Source organism: Zootermopsis nevadensis, unplaced genomic scaffold (assembly GCF_977971745.1).
Source record: "Zootermopsis nevadensis isolate Lab colony 2312 unplaced genomic scaffold, Znev_1.0 Znev_ptg000003l, whole genome shotgun sequence".
Lineage (NCBI taxonomy): Eukaryota > Metazoa > Arthropoda > Insecta > Blattodea > Termopsidae > Zootermopsis > Zootermopsis nevadensis.
In genome coordinates, this window is record NW_028259135.1 from 3,507,069 (window position 1) to 3,527,188 (window position 20,120).

Sequence of the window (20,120 nt, forward strand, 5' to 3'; positions counted from 1 at the left end):
GTGAAGATATATGACCTTGAGAAATTCTAAGACGAATATCTGGGAAACTAGTGGACCGACCTCGTCGTGACTTCCATATGAACTTGAACATTACGTGACCTCATTCTGACATGAGTATGGTCAACCAGGTATTCACCGTTTGGCAGATACAAGCGTGATGATATATGACCTTGAGAAATTCTAAGACGAATATCTGGGAAATTAGTGGACCGATCTCGTCGTGACTTCCATATGAACTTGAACATTACGTGACCTCATTCTGACATGAGTATGATCAACCAAGTATTCACCGTTTGGCAGATACAAGCGTGAAGATATATGACCTTGAGAAATTCAAAGACCAATATCTGGGAAACTAGAGGACCGATCTCGTCGTGACTTCCATATGAACTTGAACATTACGTGACCTCATTCTGACATGAGTATGGTCAACCAGGTATTCACCGTTTGGCAGATACAAGCGTGAAGATATATGACATTGAGAAATTCAAAGACCAATATCTGGGAAACTAGTGGACCGATCTCGTCGTGACTTCCATATGAACTTGAACATTACGTGACCTCATTCTGACATGAGTATGGTCAACCAGGTATTCACCGTTTGGCAGATACAAGCGTGAAGATATATGACCTCGAGAAATTCAAAGACCAATATCTGGGAATCTAGAGGATCGATCTTGTCGTGACTTCCATATGAACTTGAACATTACGTGACCTCATTCTGACATGAGTATGGTCAACCAGGTATTCACCATTTGGCAGATACAAGCGTGAAGCTATATGACCTTGAGGAATTCTAAGACCAATATCTGGGAAACTAGTGGACCGACCTCATCGTGACTTCCATATGAACTTGAACATTACGTGAACTCATTCTGACATGAGTATGATCAACCAGGTAATCACCGTTTGGCTGATACAAGCGTGAAGACATATGACCTTGAGAAATTCAAAGACCAATATCTGGGAAACTAGAGGACCGATTTCGTCGTGACTTCCATATGAACTTGAACATTACGTGACCTCATTCTGACATGAGTATGATCAACCAGGTATTCACCGTTTGGCAGATACAAGCGTGAAGATATATGACCTTGAGAAATTCAAAGACCAATATCTGGGAAACTAGAGGACCGATTTCGTCGTGACTTCCATATGAACTTGAACATTACGTGACCTCATTCTGACATGAGTATGATCAACCAGGTATTCACCGTTTGGCAGATACAAGCGTGAAGATATATGACCTTGAAAAATTCAAAGACCAATATCTGGGAAACTAGAGGACCGATTTCGTCGTGACTTCCATATGAACTTGAACATTACGTGACCTCATTCTGACATGAGTATGGTCAACCAGGTATTCACCGTTTGGCAGATACAAGTGTGAAGATATATGACCTCGAGAAATTCAAAGGCCAATATCTGGGAAACTAGAGAATCGATCTTGTCGTGACTTCCATATGAACTTGAATATTACGTGACCTCATTCTGACATGAGTATGATCAACCAGGTATTCACCGTTTGGAAGATACAAGCGTGAAGATATATGACCTCGAGAAATTCAAAGGCCAATATCTGGGAAACTAGAGGATCGATCTTGTCGCGACTTCCATATGAAATTGAACATTACGTGACCTCATTCTGACATGAGTATGGTCAACCAGGTGTTCACCATTTGGCAGATACAAGCGTGAAGATATATGACCTTGAGAAATTCTAAGACGAATATCTGGGAAATTAGTGGACCGATCTCGTCGTGACTTCCATATGAACTTGAACATTACGTGACCTCATTCTGACATGAGTATGGTCAACCAGGTATTCACCGTTTGGCAGATACAAGCGTGAAGATATATGACCTTGAGAAATTGTAAGACGAATATCTGGGAAACTAGTGGACCGATCTAGTCGTGACTTCCATATGAACTTGAACATTACGTGACCTCATTCTGACATGAGTATGATCAACCAGGTATTCACCGTTTGGCAGATACAAGTGTGAAGATATATGTCCTCGAGAAATTGAAAGGCCAATATCTGGGAAACTAGAGAATCGATCTTGTCGTGACTTCCATATGAACTTGAAGATTACGTGACCTCATTGTGAAATGAGTATGGTCAACCAGGTATTTACCATTTGGCATATACAAGCGTGAAGATATATGACCTTGAGAAATTCTAAGACGAATATCTGCGAAACTAGTGGACCGATCTCTTCGTGACTTCCATATGAACTTGAAGATTACGTGACCTCATTCTGACATGAGTATGAACAACCAGGAATTCACCGTTTGGCAGATACAAGCGTGAAGATATATGACCTTGAGAAATTCTAAGACGAATATCTGGGAAACTAGTGGACCGACCTCGTCGTGACTTCCATATGAACTTGAACATTACGTGACCTCATTCTGACATGAGTATGGTCAACCAGGTATTCACCGTTTGGCAGATACAAGCGTGATGATATATGACCTTGAGAAATTCTAAGACGAATATCTGGGAAATTAGTGGACCGATATCGTCGTGACTTCCATATGAACTTGAACATTACGTGACCTCATTCTGACATGAGTATGGTCAACCAGGTATTCACCGTTTGGCAGATACAAGCGTGAAGATATATGACCTTGAGAAATTGTAAGACGAATATCTGGGAAACTAGTGGACCGATCTAGTCGTGACTTCCATATGAACTTGAACATTACGTGACCTCATTCTGACATGAGTATGATCAACCAGGTATTCACCGTTTGGCAGATACAAGTGTGAAGATATATGTCCTCGAGAAATTGAAAGGCCAATATCTGGGAAACTAGAGAATCGATCTTGTCGTGACTTCCATATGAACTTGAAGATTACGTGACCTCATTGTGAAATGAGTATGGTCAACCAGGTATTTACCATTTGGCATATACAAGCGTGAAGATATATGACCTTGAGAAATTCTAAGACGAATATCTGCGAAACTAGTGGACCGATCTCTTCGTGACTTCCATATGAACTTGAAGATTACGTGACCTCATTCTGACATGAGTATGAACAACCAGGAATTCACCGTTTGGCAGATACAAGCGTGAAGATATATGACCTTGAGAAATTCTAAGACGAATATCTGGGAAACTAGTGGACCGACCTCGTCGTGACTTCCATATGAACTTGAACATTACGTGACCTCATTCTGACATGAGTATGGTCAACCAGGTATTCACCGTTTGGCAGATACAAGCGTGATGATATATGACCTTGAGAAATTCTAAGACGAATATCTGGGAAATTAGTGGACCGATATCGTCGTGACTTCCATATGAACTTGAACATTACGTGACCTCATTCTGACATGAGTATGATCAACCAAGTATTCACCGTTTGGCAGATACAAGCGTGAAGATATATGACCTTGAGAAATTCAAAGACCAATATCTGGGAAACTAGAGGACCGATCTCGTCGTGACTTCCATATGAACTTGAACATTACGTGACCTCATTCTGACATGAGTATGGTCAACCAGGTATTCACCGTTTGGCAGATACAAGCGTGAAGATATATGACCTTGAGAAATTCTAAGACGAATATCTGGGACATTAGTGAACCGATCTCGTCGTGACTTCCATATGAACTTGAACATTACGTGACCTCATTCTGACATGAGTATGGTCAACCAGGTATTCACCGTTTGGCAGTTACAAGCGTGAAGATATATGACCTTGAGAAATTGTAAGACGAATATCTGGGAAACTAGTGGACCGATCTCTTCGTGACTTCCATATGAACTTGAACATTACGTGACCTCATTCTGACATGAGTATGATCAACCAGGTATTCACCGTTTGGCAGATACAAGTGTGAAGTTATATGACCTCGAGAAATTCAAAGGCCAATATCTGGGAAACTAGAGGATCGATCTTGTCGCGACTTCCATATGAAATTGAATATTACGTGACCCCATTCTCACATGAGTATGGTCCACCAGGTATTCACGCGTTTGGCAGATACAAGCGTGAAGATATATGACCTTGAAAAATTCAAAGACCAATATCTGGGAAACTAGAGGACCGATCTAGTCGTGACTTCCATATGAACTTGAACATTACGTGACCTCATTCTGACATGTGTATGGTAAACCAGGTATTCACCGTTTGGAAGATACAAGCGTGAAGATATATGACCTCGAGAAATTCAAAGACCAATATCTGGAAAACTAGTGGACCGATCTCGTCGTGACTTCCATATGAACTTGAACATTACGTGACCTCATTCTGACATGAGTATGATCAACCAGGTATTCACCGTTTGGCAGATACAAGCGTGAAGATATATGACCTTGAGAAATTCAAAGACCAATATCTGGGAAACTAGAGGACCGATCTCGTCGTGACTTCCATATGAACTTGAACATTACGTGACCTCATTCTGACATGAGTATGGTCAACCAGGTATTCACCGTTTGGCAGATACAAGTGTGAAGATATATGTCCTCGAGAAATTCAAAGGCCAATATCTGGGAAACTAGAGAATCGATCTTGTCGTGACTTCCATTTGAACTTGAAGATTACGTGACCTCATTGTGACATGAGTATGGTCAACCAGGTATTCACCATTTGGCAATACAAGCGTGAAGATATATGACCTTGAGAAATTCTAAGACGAATATCTGGGAAACTAGTGGATCGATCTCGTCGTGACTTCCATATGAACTTGAAGATTACGTGACCTCATTCTGACATGAGTATGATCAACCAGGAATTCACCGTTTGGCAGATACAAGCGTGAAGATATATTACCTTGAGAAATTCTAAGAAGAATATCTGGGAAACTAGTGGACCGACCTCGTCGTGACTTCCATATGAACTTGAATATTACGTGACATCATTCTGACATGAGTATGGTCAACCAGGTGTTCACCGTTTGGCAGATACAAGCGTGATGATATATGACCTTGAGAAATTCTAAGACGAATATCTGGGAAATTAGTGGACCGATCTCGTCGTGACTTCCATATGAACTTGAACATTACGTGACCTCATTCTGACATGAGTATGATCAACCAGGTATTCACCGTTTGGCAGATACAAGCGTGAAGATATATGACCTTGAGAAATTCAAAGACCAATATCTGGGAAACTAGAGGACCGATCTCGTCGTGACTTCCATATGAACTTGAACATTACGTGACCTCATTCTGACATGAGTATGGTCAACCAGGTATTCACCGTTTGGCAGATACAAGTGTGAAGATATATGTCCTCGAGAAATTCAAAGGCCAATATCTGGGAAACTAGAGAATCGATCTTGTCGTGACTTCCATTTGAACTTGAAGATTACGTGACCTCATTGTGACATGAGTATGGTCAACCAGGTATTCACCATTTGGCAATACAAGCGTGAAGATATATGACCTTGAGAAATTCTAAGACGAATATCTGGGAAACTAGTCTATCGATCTCGTCGTGACTTCCATATGAACTTGAAGATTACGTGACCTCATTCTGACATGAGTATGATCAACCAGGAATTCACCGTTTGGCAGATACAAGCGTGAAGATATATTACCTTGAGAAATTCTAAGAAGAATATCTGGGAAACTAGTGGACCGACCTCGTCGTGACTTCCATATGAACTTGAATATTACGTGACCTCATTCTGACATGAGTATGGTCAACCAGGTGTTCACCGTTTGGCAGATACAAGCGTGATGATATATGACCTTGAGAAATTCTAAGACGAATATCTGGGAAATTAGTGGACCGATCTCGTCGTGACTTCCATATGAACTTGAACATTACGTGACCTCATTCTGACATGAGTATGATCAACCAAGTATTCACGGTTTGGCAGATACAAGCGTGAAGATATATGACCTTGAGAAATTCAAAGACCAATATCTGGAAACTAGAGGACCGATCTCGTCGTGACTTCCATATGATCTTGAACATTACGTGACCTCATTCTGACATGAGTATGGTCAACCAGGTATTCACCGTTTGGCAGATACAAGCGTGAAGATATATGACCTTGAGAAATTCTAAGACGAATATCTGGGAAATTAGTGGACCGATCTCGTCGTGACTTCCATATGAACTTGAACATTACGTGACCTCATTCTGACATGAGTATGGTCAACCAGGTATTCACCGTTTGGCAGATACAAGCGTGAAGATATATGACCTTGAGAAATTCTAAGACGAATATCTGGGAAACTAGTTGACCGATCTCGTCGTGACTTCCATATGAACTTGAACATTACGTGACCTCATTCTGACATGAGTATGATCAACCAGGTATTCACCGTTTGGCAGATACAAGCGTGAAGATATATGACCTTGAGAAATTCAAAGACCAATATCTGGGAAACTAGAGGACCGATCTCGTCGTGACTTCCATATGAACTTGAACATTACGTGACCTCATTCTGACATGAGTATGGTCAACCAGGTATTCACCGTTTGGCAGATACAAGCGTGAAGATATATGACCTTGAGAAATTCTAAGACGAATATCTGGGAAATTAGTGGACCGATCTCGTCGTGACTTCCATATGAACTTGAACATTACGTGACCTCATTGTGACATGAGTATGGTCAACCAGGTATTCACCATTTTTCAGATACAAGCGTGAAGATATATGACCTTGAGAAATTCTAAGACGAATATCTGGGAAACTAGTGGACCGATCTCGTCGTGACTTCCATATGAACTTGAACATTACGTGACCTCATTCTAACATGAGTATGGTCAACCAGGTATTCACCGTTTGGCAGATACAAGCGTGAAGATATATGACCTTGAGAAATTTTAAGACGAATATCTGGGAAACTAGTGGACCGATCTCGTCGTGACTTCCATATGAATTTGAAGATTACGTGACCTCATTCTGACATGAGTATGATCAACCAGGAATTCACCGTTTGGCAGATACAAGCGTGAAGATATATGACCTTGAGAAATTCTAAGACGAATATCTGGGAAACTAGTGGACCGACCTCGTCGTGACTTCCATATGAACTTGAACATTACGTAACCTCATTCTGACATGAGTATGGTCAACCAGGTATTCACCGTTTGGCAGATACAAGCGTGATGATATATGACCTTGAGAAATTCTAAGACGAATATCTGGGAAATTAGTGGACCGATCTCGTCGTGACTTCCATATGAACTTGAACATTACGTGACCTCATTCTGACATGAGTATGATCAACCAAGTATTCACCGTTTGGCAGATACAAGCGTGAAGATATATGACCTTGAGAAATTCAAAGACCAATATCTGGGAAAATAGAGGACCGATCTCGTCGTGACTTCCATATGAACTTGAACATTACGTGACCTCATTCTGACATGAGTATGGTCAACCAGGTATTCACCGTTTGGCAGATACAAGCGTGAAGATATATGACCTTGAGAAATTGTAAGACGAATATCTGGGAAACTAGTGGACCGATCTCGTCGTGACTTCCATATGAACTTGAACATTACGTGACCTCATTCTGACATGAGTATGGTCAACCAGTTATTCACCGTTTGGCAGATACAAGCGTGAAGATATATGACCTTGAGAAATTCTAAGACGAATATCTCGGAAACTAGTGGACCGATCTCGTCGTGACATCCATATGAACTTGAACATTACGTGACCTCATTCTGACATGAGTATGACAACCAGGTATTCACCGTTTGGCAGATACAAGCGTGAAGATATATGACCTCGAGAAATTCAAAGACCAATATCTGGGAAACTATATAATCGATCTTGTCGTGACTTCCATATGAACTTGAACATTACGTGACCTCATTCTGACATGAGTATGGTCAACCAGGTATTCACCGTTTTGGCAGATACAAGCGTGAAGATTTATGACCTTGAGGAATTCTAAGACCAATATCTGGGAAACTAGTGGACCGATCTCGTCGTGACTTCCATATGAACTTGAACATTACGTGACCTCATTCTGACATGAGTATGATCAACCAGGTATTCACCGTTTGGCAGATACAAGCGTGAAGATATATGACCTTGAGAAATTCAAAGACCAATATCTGGGAAACTAGAGGACCGATCTTGTCGTGACTTCCATATGAACTTGAACATTACGTGACCTCATTCTGACATGAGTATGATCAACTAGGTATTCACCGTTTGGCAGACACAAGCTTGAAGATATATGACCTTGAGAAATTCAAAGACCAATATCTGGGAAACTAGAGGACCGATCTAGTCGTGACTTCCATATGGACTTGACCATTACGTGACCTCATTCTGACATGTGTATTGTAAACCAGGTATTCACCGTTTGGAAGATACAAGCGTGAAGATATATGACCTTGAGAAATTCAAAGACCAATATCTGGAAAACTAGTGGACCGGTCTCATCGTGACTTCCATATGAACTTGAACATTACGTGACCTCATCCTGGCATGAGTATGGTCAACCATGTATATATGATTTAGCAGAAATATGCGTTAAGATATATGACCTTGAAAAATTTAAAGACCAATATCTGGGAAACTAGAGGACCGATCTTGTCGTGACTTCCATATGAACTTGAACTATGTTAATGGTTGAGCCTTGTTTGTTGTAATGCAGCTGTTGACTTGTATGTGATGAATAATAAATGTTATTGTGATTTCATTTTTTCCCTATTCCATTGCTAACACATTAGTTAAACATTCTCAACAGATTGTACAATTTATGTTGAAACAAATTATATTCAAGTATGGTTACCGCTCTGAATTATTTCTATCTTAGTATTCTGCGGTAATGACTGAGGAAAATCGAAACTATTGCATATAATTACAGTTACTGCCTTATACAAAATCAAAAGTGGGTCATTCACAAATATCTTACCTTTCTACTACTTTCCTATATTATATAAAATCCAAAAATCAGTATGTCTTTCATTGTCATTAAAAATCATATATTTATACGTCCGTGCTTGTTACACGTTTTAATGTGAAATTTAACATGTCCGAGATTATACCGCTACGCTGCATCGTCGATTTTATTGGTACATCTCCTCATCTTCCAATTACCTTGAAACTTAACGAAGCAGTTACTTGATTAAGTCAACAGCGCAACAAGTTTTGTTCTTATCCCAATTTGCAGAACAAAGCCGTTTATACCCAGGAAGATTCAATAGTGAAATACTTCAGATATTGTAACGTATCACACACGCACTAATTGGTTTTCTGTAGTAAGTGGCGAACATAATTAGCGCTCTGTACAGCAAACACAATTTTCTCTGAATCCAAAACTATTCACTGATTACAAATGTAATTTAAATAAATTAACAGCAGTTGTGTACAGAAAGCGTTATTGACTCGGCAGTTAGAGACGGAATTAGTTATTTTATACACGTTTCCTTGAAATAAATTTTCACAAAACATTCGTATCTTGGATATAAAAATATTATTACAACCTGAAGCATCATAGCTTTTATCTTCATAAGATTACGGTACTGAAGTGTAACACTTGCATTAACATGCTACTTCCTCATTGCATTTATTTTTCGTAAAGAAACTGAAGTAAATAAATACTTGCTCTTAAGACTGTACTTTATCCACACAATTCGGAGAGCTTTGCTCCAGCATCCTGTTTGACAGGACCCACATTTGAATGTCGTCCTTGATATCAAACATCCTGACGGAATATTTGAGTGGTTGCCTTTAGTCCGTCCAATAAAATTCTGGCTTCCACATCCTTAAACGTTTATTCTTCGCAATTACCTTGCCATTCGATGGTACCTAATATCAAATATACATAATTATTTTATGTATGTAACGCCCGTTTGCATATGTGTACAGATAAGTGCGTAATAATACGACGTTACTCTCTGAAACAAGACTAAGAATGTAGGATTTGAGGTTTTCACGGCGGTGATTATGAAGATTTCTGTCTTCTGGGTTGATGCGCCGTGTAGTCTAGTAGAAATTTACCGACGTTTCAGAGGTCCTTGCTGCCTTTATCATCAGTGCGGGACGATCGCCCTGATGATAGAGGCAGCAAGGACCTCTGAAACGTCGGTAAACTTCTACCAGACTACACGGCGCATCAACCCAGAAGACAGCCATCTTCAGACTCAGAATCATTTAACAGGCATGTCGATCGAAGGACGTAATGGATTAGAGCCACACTGCAACATTCCACAGCTGGCTGAGGAATGTCCTGGGTGATGAGTACATTCCATCGTGAACATTCCGTGATAAAATGAAGTTCTGCAGGTACAATCCATTGCATGGAACGACTTCCGTCTAATTAAATTACTTATGTTAGATCGCTCGTGTGGTTCGTTTTATGCTAAAATCATAAAACTAATATTAAGTAGATGGCAGAATTTGTTGATTAGTAGATTAAATAACAATGTTGAATATATCCGCGTCATAGGCCTATAGTTTCCAAACTTAGAATGACGTACTTCATCATCATGGGCTCTTCGATCCAGGGTGGGTTTTGACCTGCTCAAGAATGACGTACTTAGCAGGAAAAGACAATTAGTAATGGATTATTTAACTGTGCTATATCGAATGTAGAGGTTGTGTTTCATATCATAACTTTCAACTCAGAATCAGTCAGTAAATAATTTATTTACGCTTAATAGCGTACAGAAATTTATTTAATAGTTTAATATGTAACTTAGTATTACAGACGCAGCAGATAATTTGAATGAGATACATCCCTTTTAGTATGATGATGTTTTTTTCAACATTTTCTAAAATGGCTATGGAAACCCAAGAAAGTACTCCTTTGATTTAGCCGGTGTCATGGTCTGACTTCCAAACAAATGCTTTGCAAATACAAGCTTTCTGACACATAAACCAATCTATCCTACAGATTTAGAGTTCGGGTGGTGTTAGACAAGATAACGAACATACTCCGTTCCTCAAAACTGATGATCCCGAGGTGATAAATGGATTCGTGTGACGTCTGAGCTAATACTCCAAATTAATGTGCATTGTATGGGATATCTTTCATAACATTTCACAACGAATGACAGTAAAAGGACTTTTCTCATCGAACTTCGAGGTTAAAAGACAACTTTGAAGACATTGGAGTATTGGAGTATAATATTAAAATGTATCTTAGTAGTGTATATGGACTGAATTAATCTGGCTCATGAACTAGACCGATAACATTGTGTTGTGGACATGTCAATGAATCTTCGATTCCCGTATAATACTACTGTTTCTTCAGTAGCTGAGCGTAATATTAGATTCTCAAGAAGATTTCTACCCCATGGAATTAATTTTTTCATAAGGATTTATAAGTAAAAATATGCGGTTTGTTGAACTTTTATGATGATGACACTTGAATAATGGGATAGTATTAGAAGTTAATGTTGACAATGTTTCTGTACACAAGCCTAAACAAATACCAACATGGTTCGAGGCGCGTCCCAAAAGTAAGTTTCCCACTCGTCCCACAGCTAGCAAACCTTATATTGCGCGAAGCGACTGTGCGTACGTGATAGAGCAATGACGTAGCATGGCGCATGCACTAACGGTACTTCCCGCGTTCTCACAGTAGCATCGTTGCAGCTGTTGAAGATGGAGGTTCTTATTCCAGCTCCCACCGACTGTGAAGTGCGGTCAGTGATAACGCTAGGCCGCACACGGCTCGACGGACAGCAAGTCTCCTGCAGGAGTTCAGCTGGGAGGTGTTTAATCATCCACCCTACAGCCCGGACCTCGCTCCCAGTGATTTCCATCTTTTCCTACACCTCAAGAAATTCCTGTCCGGTCAGCGTCAGCGTTTTGAGAATGACAGAGAGGCGGAGATGGTTGTCACACAGTGGTTCCAATCCCAGGCGGCAGACTTCTACGACACAGGTATTCAAAAGTTGGTCCCACAGTATGACAAATGTCTCAATTCCGGTGGCGAATATGTTGAAAAATAGCTGGACACTTGCTGTATCTGTTGCAATAAATATTTCCATGAAATTGTGTTTTGTTTCTGTAAACGGCCCCAGGGAAACTTACTTTGTGGACGAGCCTCGTAATTTTTTTTTTAGTTTATTAATTCATGCTGCATGAAATGTTTTACACGCGGGTACAATTCAACACACAGAAAGGAAGAATAAAAAATCCTCAGGTCTCCGTTATATGTCAGTTGTGTAATAGTTATATTTTTATTTATTTACATAACGGAATTTGTGTAACATTCACGAAGACATCAGAGGAATAAGTACGTTAAGAATGATGGAGAATTTCATTCACGACGGTGGTTCTTAGACACTCGGTCAAATTGACTTTCTTCGTAAAAGTAAATTCTGAGGAGAAACAAACCACGAAGCCTATAATTCGTTTCTCTTGAAAAACCCTTCCAGTCCTGCGTCTCCTATAAAAGTTAAATATATTTCGACATGCATTTATTCCCCTCCATAAGGCCAGTGAATCAGAGTCACAATCCATCATCAAAATGTGCTGACGCGATGTCTCGTCGCGAGCAGCAGTGTTTTCAAGCATCAGTGTGCTAAGGGGCTTGCTTACGTGACATTACTTGAAACATTTAAATTCGTATCTGCTTTCGCCGTCGGTTTATTGTTTTATGGTGTCAGTCTTGGTTTGAACTTGTCTCTGGCTTGGTTATTTAACAGAATATCCTATTAATCACAGCGTTATTTGTATTAATGTTGTCATTGTTTTTCTGTTGTAATTTCTTGGTTTTTCCCTCGTCGGATTGCCTCTACTGCCCCAGGTTAAATCGTTCAGTCCTCAGGAAAGCTAGTACTACCTCCGAAGGGCTTTGTCACCCACAGAGCTACTCAAATTGTGGGCATTACACACCCTAGGGACACCCCTAGATAAAACTCTTTACACCTAATTTAATTGGGGATTTTTATTTAACCCCTGGGGGTTTACAGCCATGGCCCGTCCCCAGAATGCTGGCTTCTTTGGGGTCTGGTCCCCAGCGACTTGTGATCCAGGGCCTTTCCTGCACTGGTGACCTTTTCCCTGCCCTGGTCACCCCTGCATGGACACCAATGTGCTCCCGCTACCGTGGTTGCAACATTTGTACAAGAATGAAGATTATTGTCAATGTCATAACTTGAAAAGCGTCATCTTCAAAACCTAGGACTTTTAAATATTATCCTCAAAATTCTGTCTTATTTGTTAAAAAAAATATTCCCATTGCTGTTAAATTGTCCTCCCTGTGTGAAAATGTGCAAGATATTTATCGCCCACTTTGAAGCTCATTTGAACAGAAGTTTGTACTTTGTAAACGACACAAAGGCCCTCTAGTTTAACAGCAGAACATATAATAGTTTACCCAGCAGATTGGCGAAACATTAACGATAGAGGACTTTTAGACCCAGTTGCTGGTTACACTGATTGAGGAATATTCTCCGTCTATCCGAGTGAATATTATCAAAATATTCGATGACTGCCATCTTTCAAACCAATCACGATTAATTATAATTACAATATCATTCGATATTGTAACTTCTGCGATTGAATCTCTGAAAGAAACAAAGATGTTAAATATAGGATTTGAGACTTTCGCGGCGAGTACAATCAATAAAATCTTTTCGGGCAATCAGCAGCGTCAACTGGTTACCTTAGTAAACCGACGTTTCGAGAACCAACTTTGTCCCCGTAATCAGGGTTCTGATGTGACTGGATACCTTGGAAGTCGCCTGTGCTACTTCCAAGGTATCCAGTCACATCAGAACCCTGATGATGGGGACAGAGTTGGTTCTCGAAACGTCGGTTTACTAAGGTAACCAGTTGACGCGGCTGATTGCCTGAGAAGATTTTATTGAAAGATATTAAATAATCGACGATTGTTATAAATCAGAAAAACTCGAGAAGCATTCATCTGCCATCAGGATTCGAACCCGCAATCCCACTTTAAAGTGGCCTAAGATTGCCATCGATATCAACAAGGAAAAGAAAATTAACGGAGTGGCAATGCTTCGTTATTCTTCTAGGCGAGATGCGTATTCAGCCCCCGTGTTGCCATAAATTAACCAGACAAGCTTCAAGCGACTGAACACGCTCGTTCGCCGTGATGATAGCTTTACATGAATTACTACATGCCGCTCCAAATATCAAGATATTGTCTGTGAATTCGTTTAGAAAATGCATTACAAGTATCCCAAAAGGGAAGTTCTATAAATATTACGGCGAATTTGTGACGTAATCATTTGTAATGATTCGAGTTTTACGCAGCACGATGGACATTCAAATCAGCTTAGACTTTTTTTATTAGATACCTTCATAATATACATACATAATGTACATATATACCTATATGTATATTGGAGTATACAAGTATATAGTAATTTATAAATATCACAGACCCCACAAATGGTTACGCGCACCTGCAAAATAGGCTACTCGCCTTACAGACGAGTCGGAGAAGTTGCCTCTGAAGCACGACTCCTAAAAATTTACTTCGAAGAACTTTTGGTTTCCTCATTTCCAAAATAGTTTATCTCTGTTTTATATTCATTCCTTATTACTTTATTTCGATTAATTCTTTATTTCTTATATTTTCCTTCCCTTCTGTTATCTATTATTTTTGTAGTTCTATTTCTCCTTGTTTCTTCTCCAAAAGTTACTCCCTTTCAAATCCCTATCTATAATACTTTCACGTCTAATTAAAAAAACATATACCGATTTTTATACAATAAAATATAAAATTAGCGAGATAAAGTGCGTAATAAACACTTTAAGTGATTTTAAAATTGTAAGTCTGATCCAGCATTTTATATTTACTATAATATCTAGCGTATCAAAATACATGGTTGAAAAATATTTCTGATTGGTATTAACTTCACCAGATTTTAATTCAATAGCAAAAGCCTTCAACTTGAATTAGCATTACGTGTAAATACCCTGAGGAAGTTGCGATAGACCGAAATAACTTCATGATACAACAATAATAATTGGTTCATAGAAAAATAGTTTATATGACGATATATACAGACAACTGTAAGGAGAGAAAAGTTACTGTAATTAATGTTTATAGTTTAAATGCGTCATGTTTGTGTTTTATAATTAAAATATATAATATAATTCAGGTCTATACACAAACTTTACTTACAGATGTTAAAATTTAAAATTAATATTGATATTTGCGCTATTCATCGTTACTACGATGTTACAATATTGCGCTTTCATTACTACATGTTTCGATGCATAGCATCATCTTCAGGTTTTTTTCTTTAAAACTACTTTATATTTCAATGCAAGTTTTTCATTTATTCTATCTATTTTGTAAATTATTATAGTAGGTGTTCTGTTGATCTTATTATTTGCATCTTATTGTAACATCGTAGTAACGATGAATAGCGCAAATATCAATATTAATTTTAAATTTTAACATCTGTAAGTAAAGTTTGTGTATGGACCTGAATTATATTATATATTGTAATTAATGTGTTTTCAACATGAAGCGTTGAAATATTTGACCTAGGACGATCCGTTACGTCACTACACTCTTTATATTATCAGTAGCAAAAATTACTGCAATGTTGCCACGTTAACATAACAAAAAAATGAGGATTTGTTTTCAGATTTTCCTGGTAACCGCGTCTCCTTCACTATCACTTTCATCAATTTTTGAAATACAACCCACTCGCTGTCATGTCAAAGGGGCAACTTCGCTGTCACGTTTTACTGTTAGTAATGAAAATAATGTAGTGTTGTAATTTGTTTTTCATAGGTAAAGTTTCCAAGACTCGTGATAGTAAGTGCATCATTTTAACAACTTTCTTCCTAACTTTTTTTTGTATTTTGCCAAAAAAAAATACTCTTGTGTTCCCGGATTTATTAGACATACAGTTTCGTATACTTTCCTTGATACAAGAACTTATAAGAGTTTTTAAAGCAGATGTATTGTTTGGTACATCAGTCAATGTCACCGAAATGGTAGGACGGAAATATACTCCCTTCTTTCCTTTCCTTTATTTATTGATTTTTCACTTTCATTCTCTTTGTTTAGATATTTCCGTATTTAAATTATAATTTTCCTCCATTCATTAATTACCTTACACAATTTACAAGATGAGAATAAAAGATTACTTTATGCACAGTGTAATCCTTTACTGTCTGAGTGGAGAACATACATTAATTTATACGTTCTCTGTGTCCATGTGTATGTAATGTATAACTTCGATCTCTCGAAATACTCTCTCAACGGATCACAAACTTAGTTGAAAATGATAGAGATCATTTATCCTGAAAAGTTCAGGTTACAATGGGTAGTGAAAAGTACACAGTCACATTAGCAGGAGAGATGTTGATTTAAAAAGAAAAGAACAACAATTCTAACCGTCCAAAGTGGTCTTTGTAACATAATCCTCAAATGCTAAAGTAGTAAGATTAGATACACAGAGCCAGACGCTCTAATCTAGAATTTAAAACGAATTGAGTGCATGCAGTAGATTCGTGTCTTGCATTAAGTTAAATAAAGGCTTTGTCTGTCTCATTAAGTTCTGCAGTGAATACAGTAGAATAGGAAAGTTGATGCTGCTTAGAAACAACGGAATGGATTGAACGAGATCGTTGGAGCAGGAAACAAAGTGACGTCTTGCTGTAGTTTTCAGTAGGGAATATTTTATTGAGTAACTAACTGGCCCATGAATTAATCGATTACAAAGAAAGAAAGAAAGGAAGAAAGGAAGATTAATTATGACGTTATATCTATATGTATTTTCAGGGTCCATGAACGGAAGTCCCTCCTTCAGAGCCCTCTCAGCCAGTTGATCGTGTCTGCCCACTTATTCAGACACGAACTGACCGGTTATTGCTATAGTCACTTTGAACACAGACATATAAAAACGTTTTATGTCGTTACTTTTTAATATTATCAACAATATCAATATAACAGCCTTATTGTAATCATTATGTAGATCAATGTTACTTATATGGTTATAAGTAACGCATTAAAACAGAGTTTTAAAATATATATTTAAATTAGTCACCGTCTATTACGACATACTGCAACGTTCAAAACCTGAACCTAAACGCAAATTTGACTAACGTAACGCGTGGCCCCTGTAGTTTGGGCACTCCTGGTATGTTACAAGATAAAGAGATACGAGTCACGAAGCTGAGAATCCCCATCATAACAAGAACAACCTTTCATTTCAGTTGCTAATCCCATAATCCCGTTGCGGAGATATCTTCCAAAGTATCATCTGCACTCAGGACTCGCAACACTGCCTACTGGCTACACTCAAAAAAGCTTGTATCCTTATCAACCGTGTAAATCCTACGTACACTATGAAGGAAACTCTTATGGTTTACATCTGTTCTGAAAAACACAAAAGCAGGTTTAAAAGGCATGGAGTGCAGGTTAGTGTAAGAATTTAGCAGTCACATATATTAGTTTTAAACATTTAAAGATAATAACCTGAAGATGACTAATTATGGTCGAAACATGTAGTATATTGTTAATAAGCATTGAAATTATATTCAGATATTGATGTATCGATGGACTGTCAACCAAACAAAACTGGAGTCATTTAATACAGGTTTTAAAACTGATATGGAAACTGGTCTTCGAAAAATATTCAGTCACTGTTTTGACTGCAGAATGTGAGAGTTAATTTGCGGTTTTTTTTAAACTTAAGTCAACATGGTTCTTACATATCCCAGTGAACTTTGTTATACGCAATATAAAATATGGCTGCTATGGTATCACAGTCTGAAATCGGTTGCTAGTTCAATCAGAGGATTTTAAGTGTCTTACTGTGCAATAATTCTGCGATTGATTTTAGCTAATCCTGTAATCCGGCTGGAGATAGTCCTGATACATGTTTGATACTGAACATCTGCTGAGTACATGGCATTTATCTATCATCCTCACGCTGCTTAAAATATTTACAGATCACAAATTTACTTTTTCTGTTTTCTGCGTTGGTGATAACATAGCATTCATTCTCGATCGGTTCAGAAGTTGGGCCTGACATGGGTCATTCTTATGCATAACGTAAGATGTTTTATTCACATACGATTTTAGCTCACAAGGAATACAGGAAACTTCGTCCTTAAACCAAAGAAACATCAGTGTCTGTGAGACTGGTGTGTTGTCTTAAATTCGGAGAGTTGAGAGTCTCTTTAAAATTAAATAGGATGATCTACCCCGTTCAAAATGTTTACCTACTTAACATTAGTGATCATATTCTCATCTCATTTGACGCTGTTTGAACCTTACAACATAACATCGCAGAGTTTATTTATGGGATACATGTGATTCTAAAAATAATCATCAAAGCGGAATTTGATATTTTAATTAATGTATGGGACATGTTTTAATTTGTAAACACCAATTTTCATGTAGTCTTCGTGATGGAGACGCTTTGTTTCCTTCGACTCAGGAAATGTTATTTTAATTTGATCTATCTAGATGAACATCGTTTTTCACAGTGTTAAACAATAATTGTTTAGTTCGCATGAAATCTAAGAGAGATCAAATTTCTTTGGTTTCCGTGGAAATTGAGACCAAAATATTGTTTCTTTTAATTTTTTTTTATTTAAATTATAAAGCAAATGGCTGGATTGAAACACAGGAAACTTTAGCATTAATTGCGAGATTTTATATGCATTATTCTGTTAGAACTTGACGAAATGTATATTTCTTACACAGCTCCCCAATATAAAATATTCCGGAAATCCATTCAGAAATGCTCGATTTGTTATAAGTGAAAAAAACAGGCAGATAGACATAAACACAGACATGGCGAACCTGATAGACCCATGTAAGATTTGCAAACCTAAAATCTTACATGGGTCTATCAGGTAAGCCTGAATATGGCTGTCTTCTGGATTGTTGAGCCGTGTAGTCTAGTACAAGTTTACCGACGTTTCAGAGGTCCCTGCTGCCTCCATCATGAGGACAGCAACTCAAAAGACAGCCATCTACAAATTTCTTAACTTATCCTATTTGAGTAAGGTTGTTCGAAATACCGAGAATTTAGTCAAGAGTTCAGATAATGAGCATACTCTATATATTTACACAGCAAAGTGAAATTGATTGACAGTGTTGAAATTTCGACATATTTATGGCAAGAATGTTTGTTTAAACCTGATGAAATCTCTATTAAATGTTAATATCAGAATAATTATCAGTGAATGATTGGGGATTTAACATTGTATAGCTTAATCCCATTGCATGTTGTAAACAAATTGATACGGGAGATAACATTTTGTGTTAGTAACCAGGTTGAAAATCTTAAACGTTGTGAAATTTCCCCTTGTTCATAATGATCATAAGAACAGTTAACTACAAAGTATAATGACCCTTACTGAGTCTTGACCTAAAAGCACTTTGAAATCATTGTAACCATGTTTCGAAATATATTTAAAACGGATATAGAAGGACTTGGATTTCTGATAATATTGCCCCACACAAAAGTATAAGCAGATAAAATATCTGAACTGGACGAAAATTTAATTTTTAATTATGCCTTACAATAATAATGCTACAAGCCTTCAATGAGTCAGGCGCATACACCAAAATGCCTTTATGTAGTGGGGCGTTGTCACAATTACCGCTCCATCATCAATCAAATATTTTAATAATATTCTTTCACAGAGAGGTTACCACATGGTGACAGACAGACAGACAGTTGAACGGAATGAATTTACTGACAGGGCGCGAATTGAATAGACACACCATATACTACTCAGCGTCACAAGTTAGACAACTGAAGACGACTTCAAATATCACGTATTTATATGATGTTTGTTATTGGTGGTTTATATGAATTTATAGAGCAAATTCGATTTTGGTTCGTATCAATGAAGTAAAAATCCTATGCAAATCTTAAATTATATATAAGTCGTGCGCGTGATTAAATTTACGTCTTATCAAAGTCTGAAACAATTATTTTTTTTATGATTTTACATCTGAATTAATATATACTTCGGCGTTTTACGCTGAAGACTCAGCTTTAATGTTTGGCGAAAAAATGTTAAAAATCTTCGACATTCGACGCTGCTTATTCACGGAAGTCAAAATTACGCATTCAAAAATATTTGTTTGAAACATTTTTTGTTGATATGAATATTTAACTGAGGAGAAGTTAGAACAATTTTTGCCTGTATGTAAAAACCTAAACTCAGTTACTGATTACATCACTAATTTTGTTTCTAGTTTTCCGATG

General features: G+C 37.9%; 1 protein-coding gene across 2 annotated transcripts in view; it reads left to right on the forward strand.

The window, feature by feature from the left end:
- LOC110836658 (splicing factor C9orf78) overlaps positions 1–20,120 on the forward strand; it is a 62,077-nt gene that overhangs the window by 30,503 nt on the left and 11,454 nt on the right. The window lies entirely within an intron of this gene.